Source organism: Sinocyclocheilus anshuiensis, unplaced genomic scaffold (genome assembly GCF_001515605.1).
Source record: "Sinocyclocheilus anshuiensis isolate Anshui unplaced genomic scaffold, SAMN03320099.WGS_v1.1 scaffold936, whole genome shotgun sequence".
Taxonomy (NCBI): domain Eukaryota; kingdom Metazoa; phylum Chordata; class Actinopteri; order Cypriniformes; family Cyprinidae; genus Sinocyclocheilus; species Sinocyclocheilus anshuiensis.
This window is the reverse complement of record NW_015552621.1, coordinates 776,050-793,990: the sequence shown is the minus strand read 5'-3', so window position 1 is coordinate 793,990 and position 17,941 is coordinate 776,050. Positions and strand designations below refer to the sequence as shown.

At 37.0% G+C, this 17,941-nt stretch overlaps 1 pseudogene; it reads right to left on the bottom strand.

Annotated features, from left to right (window-relative positions):
- The window catches only part of LOC107666250 (DNA (cytosine-5)-methyltransferase 3A-like), a 61,049-nt pseudogene that overhangs the window by 24,873 nt on the left and 18,235 nt on the right, over nucleotides 1-17,941 (bottom strand).

Sequence of the window (17,941 nt, the reverse complement as noted above, 5' to 3'; positions counted from 1 at the left end):
TAAATACATGATGCTGTTTTGTTCATAACTGTTTATGCAATTTACGAAATTATATTAGATTTTTATTAGTTAATTTAGATGTAATGTACGGTTTTTATAGACAGTTATTTTCTTGAGTTGACAATTTAAATGCGCTATTATTTTGCTCATTGCGCCCTCCTGTGGCCTCGGGAGACAAGACAAAAGTTTCCTTAAAACCTATTTAATCTGCATATAAAACATTAGACGAGATATTTGTTTAATTTTTATTTTGTGTTTGATTGTTAAAACAAAAAATATTTGTTGTTTGTCTCAATAAATTGGGTTAATTTAAAAATACAGTGGTTAAATAAAAAAAATGTCCTATTGCTCTGTTTTAAAAAAGGTTATAAAAAATTTCAATAATTATCGATACCGAACGATATGAAACATTATATCGTTGATCAATTTTTTAGATATATCGCCCAGCCCTAATATATGCATATATTTATCTCTGCAGTACTGGGCAGTATGATGGTATATACCAGTGGTTCTCAACCGAGCCTGAGTAAACTTCCAAAGAAGCTGCAAGATGTCTAAAAATATATTTTTTAAAAATTTAAATTTGTATAGCGCTGTTCGTAATCCAAGTTGTTTCAAAATGAACAAGCAAAGCATGTTTCATAACTTAGCAATATTTGTAAGGTTGAAGAATACTGTACTAAAAACTCTGGAAATGTAGTTTTCAAAGGACAAATTGCTATCAAGTGTACCATTCAGGTCCTTAAGTGTAGAAGATTATCATCATTAATTTTTCCAGGTGCAAATTGCATTTGAGTCGCAATATTTAGTTTTATGTCCATTGGATATAAGCTGTTTGTCAGAATTTATTAGTAGGAAATTGCTGTCCACTGTACTCACTCTTCAATGTCCTAAATTCAACTTGGAAAACTGAGGTATGTGGTATAGAGGAAATATTAAGCTGCATCATTAATATTACAATGAAAGCTAATCCCATGATTCCTGATGTCCCCAACAGATTGTTTTAGATGTCTTAATTAAAACACCTGATTCAACTCATCAGCTTATTAGTGTGTAAAATAGGGAGACAACTAAACATTCTCGGAGGTGGCTGACAGCTAGGCTGTCCTAAAGGAAGACCCGCAAAACTTCAGAGGACATAATACAGAGCCTTGGGGATCTCCATACTGTACTTAACTAGATACTTGTTAGATTTGACAGTTTCTAATTTTCATAACAAAGTAGTAGCAATTAGAGTGGTAGCAGTATTTAAAATGCTTTTAAAAAGTAAAACTTTGTTTTACCAAAGTTATTATTTTACAAGATACAACGAATACAAAGAAGTTACAAAGAATGTCTAACAAATTCTACATCCCAAAATGTTTTCCTTTGTTCAATATTTATTGTTTTTTTCAAGTCAAGTTCTATTCATTATTTGGATGTGACAAAGGGGGACCTCAGAGTCACAAAAGTTTATACCCACCATGAAATATATACCATGAAATGGTAATAACATTGAGATGTTGGTATACTGTTTATACCATATTAGATATATTCATGTGGCAAATAGTTTCACACTGTTTTCATTGTTATGAATTTTTTTAATTAATGCAGTACTTTTCATTTCAAAAGTATTTAAATCACTAGATTATTCAATACTAGACATTACATCATGGTTATTCAATATAAAGCATTTTTTGTCGTTGTTGAATTTCTATCAAATATAACTACATTACGGTGTCTACTGTTACCATGATGTACAATTACTTGTACCGTATATAAGATTTTCTGTCATACACCAGTGGCTTGAGTTAACATTAACGTAATCTTAGTCCAATCATTTCAGGCCAAGCATATAAATAGGATTACATTAAAATTAAATTCTGAAACACTTATTTAAAGAAAATATTATCTTGAGCTACCCACGACTGATTTCATCTCACATGCTTGCGACTCTGTTCACTCGAAATGTACACAATTTACATTCCACACAACAAGCTGAACTCACCCTATGTGACTGATGAAGAGTAAAAATGCCTGCTTTTGATATAAAACCCACACATAACTTCTGACTTGAAAAATCCCCTTAAGCTGTCAAAGCTATCATAGATACTACAGGACTGTCAAAACCGATCATTAATAATGACAGAGGCAGCCAATACTACAGGCAACTATAGTGTATCAAATTGTACAGTGACAGGGAGAGAAGAATGTAGACTCAGGAAGAGGAAAAGGGCGACTTATATTTAAAAATGAAGAAATCAATAGAAAATTGACTGCCCCAGAACTGGGGGAGGAGAGGAAAGCATTGCGGCTATAAGTGGAGATTTGCTTCTGGACGTTGTCAGAATGACAGCTGTAAATGACCCTCTTCAGGGGCCTCACTGTAGTGAGTCTGGCTCTTGGAATTGAGGGAGGGGGAGACGAGAAGGAAGGAAAGGGGGAAGGTTCCAGGAGTACAGTACTTTACAGTCTTTGTCAGCCACAAACACATGGCCCAGCTCAGGAATAACAATATATATATCAGCAGTATGTCATCCACAACAGAGAGCTTAAAATAACCAGTGTTATTGTGTATGAGTATGAAAAAAAACAACAACTAAGACTTAAGTCTTAGTTTATATAAAGTTTTGGGTGTATATGATAATACAAATAAAAAAGCAAGCTGTACTGCTGAAATCACTTGAGCTTTGCTATTTAGAAAGTTCCCCATTTATTGGCATAGTTTGCTGTATGGTTGTCCAATATACAGTATAGAGGAAGAAATATGAAATATTTGATAAAAAGCAAGTTAAAAATATTAAAAATACAGATCTTGAGATGTATTTTGAGAGAACGGTTCTGAAACTAGTCCAAGTCTTACATTTCTAACTAACAGAGAATATCCTCCAGCCACTGAAGTAATGAGATGTAAATCTCAGCATCAGCACTAAGAAAACTTAATTTTAAGCCACTATGGGACTAAAAATGTGGATGTACTCTAATGCTATCTATAATGAGGTACTTTCATTTAAGTCAAAAAACGCCACATAAAATAATACAGAAGCTTACAGAACTAAGTGATAAACTAAGGGGTAACCTTGTGAGAAAGTGTTTTTTTAAGTTCTGTGTTAAAGCTGGTGTGTTGTATTATAGGACAGCTCAGCCTTTAGGAGCACTACCTATATCTGAAAGGAAACACCCATAGCCTTAAGCTGTTCTCCACATTACAATGATCAACCAAGCCTTTTTTCCAAGAAAGCTCCTCTAGCAAATTCTTTTTTCCAACCTTATTGTAATTTTTTATTACACCATATTTATACCATGACGATTCAAGTCAATTCCACGATCAGCTACTGCACATGGATGCCTGTAGGCCTATTATTTTGCATGTTCAGCCCTTTGAATGTGTTGCTGTTCATATGACATAGGCATGAAAAGACAGCATTACTTATATGCCTTACAAATTTAACTATTTGGTTTCTGTGATAAACTGAAAATTATAGTTGCTAATAGTGATCATTTAAATATGTCAACAAGCTAACATTAGCAAGCTGGCTAACACAAAGGAGTTTTTTGAGCAAGAATGAATGTGGTAAGAACGATAGTCTTGGAATCATTAGTTTGGGTTGAAAATTACAAACAAAACAGTATTGGGTCATACCGCATGCTACACAGTTACAATATAGCTTCTTTAGGAAAGAAAGAAACATAATCAAATATTAATTAATATTAATATTTCAATAAAATTATAAAAAAAATACATTCATATTATTTTAACTAAAAATATTAGACAAAAATTATAATATACACAATTATTATAAATTATAAGTGTAAATGTATTTATTTAAAAGGAATAGTTCTCCCCAAAATGAAAATTTGCTGAAAATGTACTCCCCCTCAGGCCATCCAAGATGTAGATGAGTTTGTTTCTTCATCACAACCGATTTGGAGAAAATTTGCATTATATCACTTGTTCACCAATAGATCCTCTGCAGTGAATGGGTGCCATAAGAATGAAGCTGTTATTATTCCAACAGCTGATAAAACAATATAATAATCCACAAGTAATCCATATGACTCCAGTACATCATTAACATCTTGTGAAGTGAAAAACTATGTGTTTGTAAGAAACATTTATAATTGTCATGTTTTACTGTTAACTAAAACAATTTAATTGTCGCTTCTGGCCAAAATACCATTTCATAATCAATAATAATGCTTCCTCCAGTGAAAAAGTGCATCATCTGTTGTCCTCTCACATCAAAATCCATTTTCTTTGGAACCGTTTTGGGCTGTTTTCGCCTGTAAACAGTGCTTGAGCTGTGTATATTCCTCTCCTGATTCAGATGAGACGGATTCACTGGAGGAAGCGTTATTATGGATTATATTTTAGCCAGAAGCAATGGTTTGAAGTTTTGGTTTTGAAATATCTTAATGATGGATTTGTTTATAAAACACAAGTCGTTGTGAGGATTATTGTGATGATTTAAACTCTCAGTCTGACAGCACCCATTGACTGCAGAGGATCTCTTGGTGAGCAAGTGATGTAATGCTACATTTCTCCAAATCTGTTCACATGAAGAAACAAACTCTACATCTTGGATGGCCTGAGGGTGAGTAAATTTTCAGCAGATTTTCATTTTTAGGTTATCTATTCCCTTAAGTTACATAGCATTAATTAAATCATACAAAATGATAAAACAATAATATTATTTTAAAAAAAAGAATATATATATTTTTACTGTATTTTAAATGTTAAAAACCCAAGCTTGTTGAACACTGCTGACAAACAATCTGTCTGCAGCACAAAAAAAAAACATTAGAAACCGTTTCCAAATAAATAATGTTTAATAAATAACGCTTCCCTTAAACTTTGAACAATATGAAGAAACAGTTTGAATTCATTCAAACGCCGGCAGCACAGCAGTGCACACTAAAATTCCAACAGGCAGGGGTTGAATGGCAATCGCCACTGTGTGACAATCGCATTTATTTTGATGTGACTTTGTGAGAGACCGAACAAAGGCCGTTCACTTTTTAGCCTCCCGAGTCCAGAGAATAGAGGATGCATTCCATTTGCGATTGTGCTTGGTCCATTAAAGACTCAGTAATTAGTAGTGCAGCAGAGGTCAGGCATGCTAAATGAGTCTTAGTCTAAGTACCCTAATGTTAAAACTTTTAAAAGCCTTCTCTTTATTTGTTGCTGCTTAAAATTATTTTAGTCTAAAATCTGTTATTTCCTTAAATTGCAGAAGAATCGTCAAAAGCTGAAGTGCAAAAGTCTGCCTGCTTCAGTCTGTGCAGCCTTGACTCAGAGTATGAGCGAGTGCTGGCAGTGCACTAATCACATGCAGTTCCTTGGTTCACTCAGTTCATTCATATTTGCATATCCTTAAAAAGACACGCACCGCATATCCGTTTCAACACAAGCGGCAACTGCTGACAGTTTTATGCATTTACGGTACTGACCCAAATTTGACAGACAGAAAAAAGCATATCATCTTTGTTTTCAAGCTCAAAAGCACAACTTTCATTTTAAAACAAGTTTGAAAGCATTAGTTTGAGCTAAAACATGCAATGTCTCTACAACCCAACTGTATAAATAACCACAAAAAGCACACTGTCATATCACGGCACACTTAAAAACTAAGTATAAACTTTTAAACGTGAACAAAGCCAAAGATTTGCCCTGTGCACAACATCCTGCAGAGGTAGTAAAACAGGAAATACAAATGCAATCCCCCTTTGATAACATAAAGGCTAGAAAAAAAAACACTTTTAAGCAAACCATTTTGTCTTGTACTTGCAATGTTTTAAGCCGGTCCGGCACTCTGGTTTTAAAGAGATGGGTTTCCTTTAAGCTACCCGGCACAGATGGTCCATAACAAGTCTCCTGGAAATACCTGAAGTCAGCATATTCCTCTTCCAGCAAGTCTACTCAGACATGCACACTGTCCCCTGTGCTATCAACAACAAACATGTAAAGAAAAAAGAAAAGGAAAAAAAAAACAGAAAGCATGAACGTTTCTTTGTCTGGGAATTCAGGGTCAGGTGGTTCCCAACAGGAATTCTGGTTGGCTAGAGAGGACTTGCAGAATGTTGGCGGCCGTCCAGAAGGCTGTCTTGCAAGCAGCGCTGGAAATTCGCAGTAAACCACATCTTCACCCTTATATCCATAGTACGGAGTTCATTTCCACTGCAGAGAGTGTAGAGAGGGGAGTGGGGGAGGAGTGAAGGGAACAGGATGGGGGTGGGAAAGAGGAATCTACTGTAGCATTGGGTACTTCTTAAAAAAAAAAAAAAGGAGACATGATCCCCCTCACTTACAGAAAGTGAAAGCAGGCTGGGTTTTATTCCCCCACTTAGGGCCAACCCTTCAACGCTAACAAAGCTCTGCTGACTGTATGCGGCTCAGGCCTCGTAGCAAGAGGAAGGAAACATGTCAAGGCCCCTTTCAATAGGGTTTCCTGCTGCATTGATGTGTCCGGTGCGGAGCACATCGAGAAAACATGACTGCACAGACCGTCGGAGAGCAAACAGAGAAATTACATGTTACGATCTGTGCTCTTCCACAATGTGCCTATTCAGAGAAAAAAAATTCCCAGGCTCCCAGTGGAGGATTCCTGCTTTCTGCGTGAAGAATGCGAAACGCCCATTTCTCTCGAATTTTACGACGTCCACTCACGAGACAACTGTGTGTCCGGCTAATTTGGCCGTATTTCTGGGATCTCTGACACTTTTATGGCTTATCCTCAAACACAGAGCCACAGGGCCAGAGAAAAGAAGATGGGGGCGGGGGGAGCTTGATGTCGATTGGTCGGCTCCCTTTGGTTACCGAGGAAAAATAAATGTTATGTAACAGAGCAGTTCTCACCATGCAACACAGTACTGTTAGGAGAACTGTCAACCACCTGCACCTGCAATGATATTAGAGATTCGCCATAGTGGTGGATAATAAATGAGGGCTAAATGAATTATCTAAATCAGTGTTTCCCAACCTCGCTAAAGGCTTGTTCAAACTAAGGACATTAATGATAACTACTGTATAAAGCTTTATTAATTGTTCTAATTCTATAAGAGTCCACTCCTCAACTATAACCATAACAACACATTAGGGCTGAACGATTAATTGCAATATCGCGATATGAAAAAACACGATTTTTCAATCGCAGAGGCTGCGATTACACTCGGTCACGTGACACGCGAGAGTAAAGCGGTGTGTTCGACTTGAAGATCGATCGGTGTATGACATCAAAGTACAGCAAGAGAAAGCATAAGGAGACGTCCGCTCTCTTATAGCTATCGCAGTACTTTGATGACACACACCGATCGGTCTAAGCAGCGCTGCTTCAAGTCAAGCGTGGGCCATCAGCAGAAAAAGAAAAGAAACAGTAAACATCCAAAGGACGTAACTTAGAATGGGAGATGGATCGGTTTGTGGAAGGGAAGAGAAAAGCCATAGATGAAGTCGCACAGGCAGGTGCTGGTCATTCAAAAGCTAAATGCAGAAAATATGACGAGGCATATCTTGCTTTCAGCTTCACTCACCACTCACCGTGTCTATACCGGACGCTACAGTTGTCGCGTCGCGTCGCGCCGCAACAGCTCTACACTGGACTCGACAAAGCGACCGTTGCAAATCATTTTAACGTTGTGTCAGTACGTCATAAATAGAACAAGGCATCAGTTTAATGTCGGGTTTTGTCTTGTCGCGTCGCATCCAGTGTACACAGCGTCACTGATTATAATGGGTTTTACTGTATTTTGCTGCTCACGTCTGGTGTATGGTGTTTAATGTCATTGGTGAGGAGGAAAGCCTGTGTGTGTCCTATGCCTTAGCGGACAGCATGAAACCCACAAAAAATAAATAAATAACAGCGAGAGAATAATAATAATAAGTTATTCTCTCTATGCTATTTTTCAATGTTTCAAGTGATGCAGGTGTTTTTTCCCTGTAGGTTTTTTAAAATTAAAAAAGCGTTAATTTTTCATAATGTTTAGTGAAATCATTTGGTAGTCTGAGGTGGAATAGGGATTCGGGAAAGAGGGGTGGGGGGCAGATTTTTTTATAGGTTTAAAGGGGGGCGTGACCAAAAAAGTTTGAGAACCACTGGTCTAAAGTTAACAGACAGTGTTTAGTGCAGTCCACATGTTTACATATGTTTATTACAGTGACTTTGAATTACCTAAAGTAGTGTGGTAAAGCAACAGATTTGTTTTTATATTTCTGCAATCTACTTTAGTTTGTGTGATTTGTTACTGACTTTCATATTAATGTTTACACCAGGCTTATTTGTCAGTGCTTTATGTTGTCATAATTATTACATGCTTACAAGGTTGGAAGTTCAACAAATCAGTCAATATACTACTGTGATTGTAGTTGTTAAATAAAAATGTCATTCATATCAATTCATGCATCACCTAATTTCATCGTAAAATATAGGCCTGGCCTACAGAAAAAAACATTTATGTTTAATCTAACTAATATTGTGTTGGTCATACTCTACAATGATTTATAGCTTGTCTTTGTTGAATAATACAGAACATAAAGAGCTTTAAAAAAATAATTGCATATTAAATCGCAATCGCAATATTGGTAAAAAAATCGCAATTAGATTATTTTCCAAAATCGTTCAGCCCTACAACACATATGAACAATATCGATGGAATGACTTTCAGAATTATTTTTTCCAACAGTTGAATGATAAAAACATTAAGAGATAATCAGAATACACCTTACTTTAAAGAGTTTGAGCATTTAAAGCATCAGATGACAAAACTGCAGTGCATGATTATAATAAACTGAATGTTATGGTCTGTTAGTGTGAACTATAGTTCAATCATGACAACTCTCTGAAGATTTTAGCATGGTGATGGATATGACAATGTTAATGTATTTGGTCTTGGCAGAATAGAACTGCTACGCTGCTGCTGAATTGCTGCTGCTGTTGGTTATTGCTGTAGTTGTAGATTATTGTTGCTGCTGCTGCAAGCAAGTACAGGAACTTGCTACTGCCAATGCATATGGCAATATGGTGCCGTGAGTATTTAAGACATACTGCTTCTGCACAAATAGCCTATAAAATAACCCGTAGCAGATCTATACAGGTGGAGCTGGGGAAGGTGGATGGTTTAAGAGAAACTCTGAAAGCGCGCTGCAGGAATCTCTAGTGAATGCTAGCCAGGCATATAAATGCAAGGCAGTAAGCTCATTGGCTGCATATGCAGCATGAACCAATCAGCTTGTGCCAAGTCATTTAACTCTCTGAATATCATCAGTTACGTTAACAACCCGTCAGCCTGTGCCATCTAGAGTTTCATGACTGAACTATATATTTATCGTTCTTGTTGTAAGCCGACCTTAATGCTCAAGTACCCCATAATTTGTTCCTTAACTCATATTAAACTGGAAAAACAACTCTGGGGAGGGACTATCTATTTGATTGACCAATGACAGACAGGAGGAGTGTTCTGGAAACCTATTTTGGTGCCACTAGTGTAACAGAAATCACACTGCATGTTTAAGTCAAGGCACATCACAACAATTTCAGCCCTGCACGTTGATGTAACGTGTATAAAGATTCAACATGACACTTACTACTTAACCAAAAAAAAAGTGAAATGATGATATAACCTTTGATTGTCTTCCTGAAATGTCGCATTCTTGATCTTGGGTTATTCCAGATGTCTCCAATAATTAGCAAAGTACTTAAATAAGTATTATAGTTAAACAGTACAAAGGGCAAATGGGGCTGTTCTTGGGGTGGTCCAACTGGGACAACCACACCAGACCCCGTCCTTTAAGAGGGCGCCACATCCTCTACTTGCACTTGGTCCCATCTCATGCTAGGAATGACCTTGGTCCTAACCAGGGGCTACAACGGACCAGTATTTTTTTTTTTGTCCACACAAAAATGCTCTCTCAATCACAACTAGGTATACACCAATACCGAAAAGTTGATACAATTTTCATTTAATGGATATTACAATTCTACTATTTTGTATAAATTACTTCTAAATAAACCATTAAAAACTAATGCAAAATACAGTAAATAAGCATGCAAATATATTAAAAAATAAAACCTTATACGTGGCTCAAACTGCCATTACCAATTTTAACGCCCCTGATTGGCCACTTCATTCATAACAAACATGCCTGTGCATGGTTATAATGAGGAAACCAGTGGATTTTCAGTGTGAGAAGAAGCCAGCAAGACGTCTCATGAAATAAATGGTACCTTCATGCGAGATCAAATGACTCATCAAATACACTTGGCTTTCGCAGAATTTATTCGGCACTCTGTCGCCCTGGCAAACGTTCCAGCTGTCATAGAAATGCTGACAGGCTCCCTATCGCTCTTCCTCTGGGACAGTGGTGAGCAGTGGTACTCACCTCCAACTTCCACTTGGCCAGCAACTCCTCCCTGGTCCTCTTGCTAATGTAATAAGGGTCACCGGCCTGGAAGGTTACTCTGGGCATGGGTCTTTGACGGAGGCTGACTTCCCAGCCCACTCCCCCACGGAGCCTCCCTCGAGCTCCCTGTTTAAAGGGACAAAACCAAAAAAAAAAGGAAAAGAAAAAAATTAACGACTGTTTCTCTCTCTGTTTTAGTGTGCTTATCTATCTGTGCGATCCTAAATGAAGGAAGGAAGTAGGTGGTTTGTCTGCGAACGATTTTGGAGCATTTTGCGAATGGGCTGGTGGGGGACTCTCAAACTAAGGGTACTCATCGGTACAGAGAGGGTTCAAGCGGCCCGACAAATCCCATCTGCCCATGGCTGGTGATGAATAGGGACCCTTGTTTTTAAGCAGAGGACCAAGTGTATTTGATATTTCACCACTAGGGTACCATTTCTTTCATAATCAAGTGGCTGGAAAAACAGGTTCCACATTAATGTCATCTTTGTAGGAATTTTCTTCTGAGATCTTGAGCAATTATTGGAAAAGTTTGAATTTTGACAGACAGAAACACGCAAACATACACACATATATCACAGACAGGCGCACAACAGGAAGACAGTTTTACCTCATTCTTTGCAGAGTCCCCACCCTCATCCTCCTTGTGCTCCACGTCTAGAGGGAAACAGCCACAAGAACAACGATTACCTGAAATGTTTCTGACAGTCCGGATTTGTCACAATGGAAATCTGTCTTCATCAATCTGCAGTATAAGGCCTCAATGATATTTTTGCATCAACACAAAATTTCACAAGGCTTTTATGTGGAAGAGCAAGCATAAAATAGCTTTGAGCCAAAATAAACAATTCCAAAGAAGACCAAAAGCAGCAGGAAGATGGACCGTTTTAGCTCGAGGTCTTCGTGTTACTAAATTAAAGTCTTGGAGAACTTTAGAAACTGAGTATTAATGTCAGTCAATCACTATCAAAAAGACTTGTTAGTACATATATTAAATATGTGCTGTGAAAATTGCCACAGGGCAATATGCACTTACATATAACATGATGGTTTCTTTGTGTGTGACACCAAAATATTACAATTTAAAAAATAAAATTGAGATCTATAATGCATATGTTACTGCCCATCATGATACTACTAGAGCCAGCTGTTCTATCTGTACTATAATGTTTAGACATTAGGTTTCAATTTTGTGAATGACATTAGGTTTCAATATTATTTGAATGATTTTGAGGCTATTTTGGTTCCATACTTACAACAGTTTTTTTTTTTTTTAAATAAAAGTAATATTTAAATGAGTGCATGAAAGAATCCTAAATACCTCATGTTGCTAATCATTAAGTATGAATGATGAACAGGACAACTTCATATAAATAGATCTGTGGGATTTAGACCAGGCTTACAGGCAATCTGTCACAGCATATTCATGACGTCGCTATACTGACATGAAGCCAAAAGAAGTAGACAGCACCCATTTTAATAACCCACTAGCCTAAGGAAGATCTTAGAAAACCTGAGAGCTTGTTTTCTTCACAAGAGCCATCAAAAGCCTGCCAGTGAAGTACCACACACACCCAGCCAAAACAAAAGGCCTTGACCCGCGAGTCCTCTTCACATTTACAGCATGTGCAAATCCTCTCTCGCTGCATCTTTCTGTCTCTTCCTCTTTTCTCAGTCGCTCGACGGGAATAAGCAATCCGTCTGTACGGTGAGGAAGGGGTTCATTCCACCGAGACTGCCAAGGTCACTGGGTTTGTGAGCGTGGTTGGCACACTGAGCCCATCAAGCCTCCGGCGTGCCAGTTTGATCACATGCCAGCCTGCATGTTTAGAGCGTCCATTTCCCCTTCACTGGACTGAAATCCGTCCTGTGCCCTCTAGGTATAGGTATAAAAAGACACAGGTACGGCTGTACTTGCCCATTCTCTGTCAGTCAAAGCAAGATTGATCTTTTTGACTATACAGAGTTCATGATTCAATAAAATCTTTGGTGGGATTGAACTAATGATTGACAAACAGCTTCTAGGTGCAATTATCTTTTAGCGATTAGTGTCGGGTTAATGAAGTCTGGCAAACAGAGGTAGTGACATTAAGGCAGCTTTGTTGTTGGTATCTGTTCATGGGATTCTACTGAGCTCAGCAAAACACACTAATCAGGACCCAAGAGTTCCCTCTTTATACCTCTAGAACTGAACAACTGTATACAATCAATCAATACTCTAGGACAGGGACACTAGGGGGATCCTTACAGGTGAAGTACTCTTTAAAGGGATAGTTCACTCAAAAATTCAAATGGGGTATATGTCGAATGCCACCTGACCAAACTGGAAAACAGGTCTCATTACATCCGCTTGTCGAAGAAAGTGCTTGTCAGCAGTATGAACTGATGGTGATATCTATGGACTTTTAAGGTAATCAGCTAATCTAGCTAGTTGTTGTTATTGTTGGCATTTATTCAAACAGCTCCATATTTAACAGAGCACATACAAAACACTTGAACCGGAAGCAACAAGACCCGTTTTATAGAATACGGAAGTCTGTTGCGCATAACCCCCATTTGCTGTTTATTTACTCAATCTCAGGCCATCCAAGATGTAGGTGACTTTTTTTTCCAGCAGAACAGTAAAGTAGATTTTTAGCTGAAACCGTGGTCCTTGGTGAGTCATAAAATTTAAGTCAATGCCTACCGTCAATTTGAGAGTCAAAAAAGCATATCAGGCAACACAAAATTAAAGAAGAAAGTCATATACACCTAGGATGCATCGGGGGTGAGTAAAACACAGCCTTATTTTCATTTTTGGATGAACTAACCCTTTAATACCTGTGGTTCCTGGCGATATATTGAGGTCTATGCAAGAAAATAATCTTATGATACCAGTTTTTGCCAACTCATACAACGTTGCAGTTCCTCCAACACAACACTGAACTGAGGAAACCGTTCCGACTTGAACCGAAGAACTGGTGAGCCGCTGATACGAGCATCAAGGTGAGTTGTTCAAGACTATTTTATTCACTTTACATGCTTTACTGTCAGTAGCCACGGGTATTGATTTTGTGTTGCCTGATATGCTTTTTTTTTTTCTCAATGTGATGGTAGCCGTTGACTTGCATTTTATGAATCTCCAAGGACCATGATTTCAGCTAAAAATCTTCTTTACTATTCTACTGAAGAGAAAAAAATCACCTGAATTTTGGATGCCCTGAGGGTGAATAAATTTAAGCAAATTTTCATGTTTGGCTGCTCCAATGAATCAGTCAGTGTAAATGCACCTTTACAGCTATCACAGTTTATTGGTCAAGGACTCTTATTTTGTCAAGGTTTTGTTCTGTTGTGTTTGTCTTCATCGCCTAAGTTTATTTCCTGTTTCCTCTGTTACCACTGTGTCTAGCTGGTTGTCATGATTATTGATTATGTTCCCACCTATCCCTTGTTGTACTCCTCAGTGTATTGTGTATTTAATCCTTCATCAGTTCACATTGTCTGTTATTGTCTAAACATATGTGTTTAGCTGTTGCATTTCTCTTCATGATTTGGATTACCTTCTTCTTTGTTTTTGTAAATAAATGCTGCACTGAGATCCACCTCTCCTCATCTTTGTCTGACCCACGCTGTGACAATAGCATTGTTAGCAGTGCTAGCAAACATACTTTGATTATTTGGTATATGACGTTTTACTGGATTTCCAATTATAAACTGACTGTCTAGACTTCATAGCATTTCACATTGGTCTACATGTTGGCGTCTATCACCATAAAGTGGGTTAAGGGGATCAGTGTGTAAGTGCCCTGGGCATTGTGCCATGCACCTGGCATGGCCCCCACTGAGAGAGTGGCCACAACACAGACCTGCTGTCTCTCCATGCACTGCACCCAATCAAGGCAGGCTGCCAGAAGAGACGCGGCTTTGTCTACCCGGCCTTCACTTACTGCTCTCATCAAGGTCAATACCTGACCTCACAGTATGGAAAGAGAGAGAGGTCTGATAATTGGCATCGCCATCACACTGGAGCGCAGTGCTATATTCAGGAGCATCTCAGAAACACTGTAGAGCCATGGCAAAAAATAAACATATGTTTTAGCTGAGCTGTGAGCTTGTGAATTGTAACAAGTGATGAAATGAAAAAACAGGTGCTGTGCGATAATACTGACAACTAATAGTCAACACAACTTTCTATTGCATTGTCTTTTGTGGCAGAACACAAATCAAACATACAGCGCAACAATGTAATTCACAAACAAATCACTTGATTTGCTTTTTAGGAATCATTCAAATTATTTTCTGAATCAGTGAGAATACTTTTTTTAAAGCAATACCAAACATTAATAGTTCATCTCTTAACTTTTTCCTAGTTAATGCATGAATGTTATAAATAATGTTAATGTAATGTTAAATAATGTTAATCAAATAAAAAAACATTATTTATAAGCAATGCTAAATGTTAAATGTAATATAAAATAATGCTAAATAATGTTAATAAAAGTAAAATAATAGGCACATGTGTAATTATAGGTTCAGCATTTGTGTAGATGCCGCTCTGATCAGTTTCAATTAGGTTTGAAGGTTCTGATCAATTTTTAGAAATACTAAAGAACAGAATATAACAGTTATGATGTTAAATTGATATTAATAAATAAATATTGCATACATATATTAATTTAATCACGTTTGTTAACAGCACTGTTAATAACTGAAACCTTTGTATTTTTATTTATTTTAACACTTGCTTATGTATTTCTTTAAAAAATACTCCAAGTTCCCTTGGTGAGTGAAGTTCTAGATGTTCAGAGTGTGTTCTGTACTGCTTATGTTTCAAAAATAAAATAAAAAGCTTAAATTTGTATGTATAGTGAAACTTAACTACTGTAACTACTGACTGACTTTGTGTGTAATGACAAACATTCAGAACAGTTTTCTGGTGATGAATGGTACTGAAAAAAAAAATCCAAACAAAAATATGTTGGAAAACATGGATATGTGGCAGAGGTGATTGGTGCCTCCATATGAAAAACAAAATCCTGTATGAAACGCTGCTGGAGAGAGAATCTTGCCAAATCGCTTCTGTACACGGTGTGGGAGGCTGGTGTCTTTTGTATGCAAATTTGATTTTTGGGAGCATAATTACTCTGATTTACATATTAATGTACTCATTTAACAATAACTATTTGTCCTTCAAGTTAATAGTAGCAGCAAAGCCTCCAAAACCATTTTACAATCCCACTTGTTTTGTGACTAAATACTGCATTTTTTTATCATCACGATGACACATTCTTGGTCTTGGGCCCATGAGTGGCTCAGTGAGCAGACAGCTGTGAAACATGATGCAAAGAAGGCTGAGCATAACTCACATTTAGTCGGCCGCTCCAGTTTCCGTCTCCCTTGTTTCTTGCGAGGCAGAGTTGGCAGTGTCTCCTCTTCGTACTTCTCAGAGTCCTGGCTGGAGACAAATCCGTTCTCCAGGGATGGGCTCAGGCTTGAATCAGAGGCCAACTCGGCCTGACAGCCCGACTGGCATGGGAGCCCGTTTTCCGCAGCATTCTTGTCCAGTGTAGGGTGGCGACCTTCACACGATTTGTTCTCATGCCTCTCAACATCTCCATTCTGGGACTGCAAAGACGACTGGAGCTCCACCCCTTTGTGCTGCTTAGCCACGCCCACCAGCTGATCCACTGGCCCGTAACACTCCACCTGCAGCAGAAAATTACATAATCAGATTGGACAGTCATGCATCTACAACCTATTATTAATCAGAAGCTCTGATAAACAATAGCAACTCCCTACAGCACAATAGATCCAATATTTTAATTAAATTTGCCCTCCAACACACAACAAACCAAATTTACCATAACAATCCTCTTTTTATGATTATAAGCTTCATTACTGTACCAATGTCAACATGCAAAAACAAAAAGCCCAAAAACCAGAACTCAAATTATATATACTTCACTTACACACTGAAAAATATGCACCAGAAGGGAAAAATTAATACAGAAATATATATTTATTTTCCACTCTAGTACATACGTAGTGTAATATTTAATATTTTAATATTTGAAAGTACCATTTTTATATGCGTCTATAACAGCACAAAGTCAAATGTCATTCAATAACTGCCTTGACGTCTTAAGCAAACAGTAATTAATTTGACTCATTCAAATCTTGTGAGTCTTTTAACTGATTCATTAAAAGCATAATTCATTCATGAATCAGACACTGTTTGCTCTGTATGTTTATGTTTTGCATGCAGCCAGTGAAGATGATGCAATTAGGTGTTTTGTCGTCATAGGTTGTGTTGGGGTTTTTCCGTGATGCTGTAGATTCAGTGCCTGTGCTAACAGTGCAGGAAACCCTGGAATCTTATTTTGAGAATTTTATCATCTTGTAACATTGCTCTAACAAGGTAGAGGATGATGAGTCATTAAAACACCCCCTCTTTTAATATAAACTGCTTTTCCAGAAAGGTTCCTGATAATAACAGCCATATACCTTTACTTACTTCAAAATGGTTACGAATCACAGAGCACAAATTAAAGAGGAAGACCCAATTTGCAGTAAAAAGTCAAATCTTTCATTTGCAGTCGTCTCGTCTTTCGTCTGCTCAGTGTAAGGCCATTTCCGATGTCCTTGTGTTGACATCAAAACTACCTATCTGAACCATCTAATCTAATCTGAAACAAAGAAGACAGGAAGCTCTTCCTACACATTAAGTGTAATGTGAGTACAATGTTTCTAAGCATCTGTCTACAAAGAAACACAAAAATAGCACAATAACAAACTACTTCTACTTTACTATTACTGCAGTATGGGCATGAAGAGTAGAGCTTTAAAGCTTCATAAACTACACAATTATCATAAACGTGGCTCACATGATGCCACATTTCAAGTCCTCTGAAGTATTTGCTTTGTGTGCCTTCATGAGAAGAAATTATGTCAGTTTGGTTAAAAAAAGGTCTTTTCAATAAATCAGATTATCCCGTTTACAAAACCACACATTTACAATCTAAATGTTTTGAAGTGTTTTTTTAGTATGTATATATATATATATATATATATATATATTTAGTAATATTTTGAATTAGTTATTCCTATATTTCAACTTTTAATTTTAATATTAGTTTTAGTAATTTTGTTTTTTGTCATTTTTATTTGTTTATATATATATATATACAGTATATTTGCTCACAAAATTGAAATTGCTCTCGACAACCTTAACGATATGGTAACAACAGATAAAGCTCACAGATTTTAAGACAGTAAGGACTTAAATTGGTTCTGTTCCTCACAAAAAACCTGTCAAATAACTTTCAAACTTTTCAAAATCAAAATAACTGTTTTCTGTTTTATTCTAATATATTTTAATATCTATTTTATTCCTAATATATTACATCTTAAAATAGTTATATCTAATATATATATTTTTTTTTTATAATAATTTCTGTGAATTTTCAGCAATACTCCAGTCTTCAGTGTCACATGATACTCCAGAAATATTTCTTAATATCATCAATGTTGAAAACAGTTGTGCTGCTTAATATTTTTGTGGAAACCAAAATTTTGTGAAGTTCA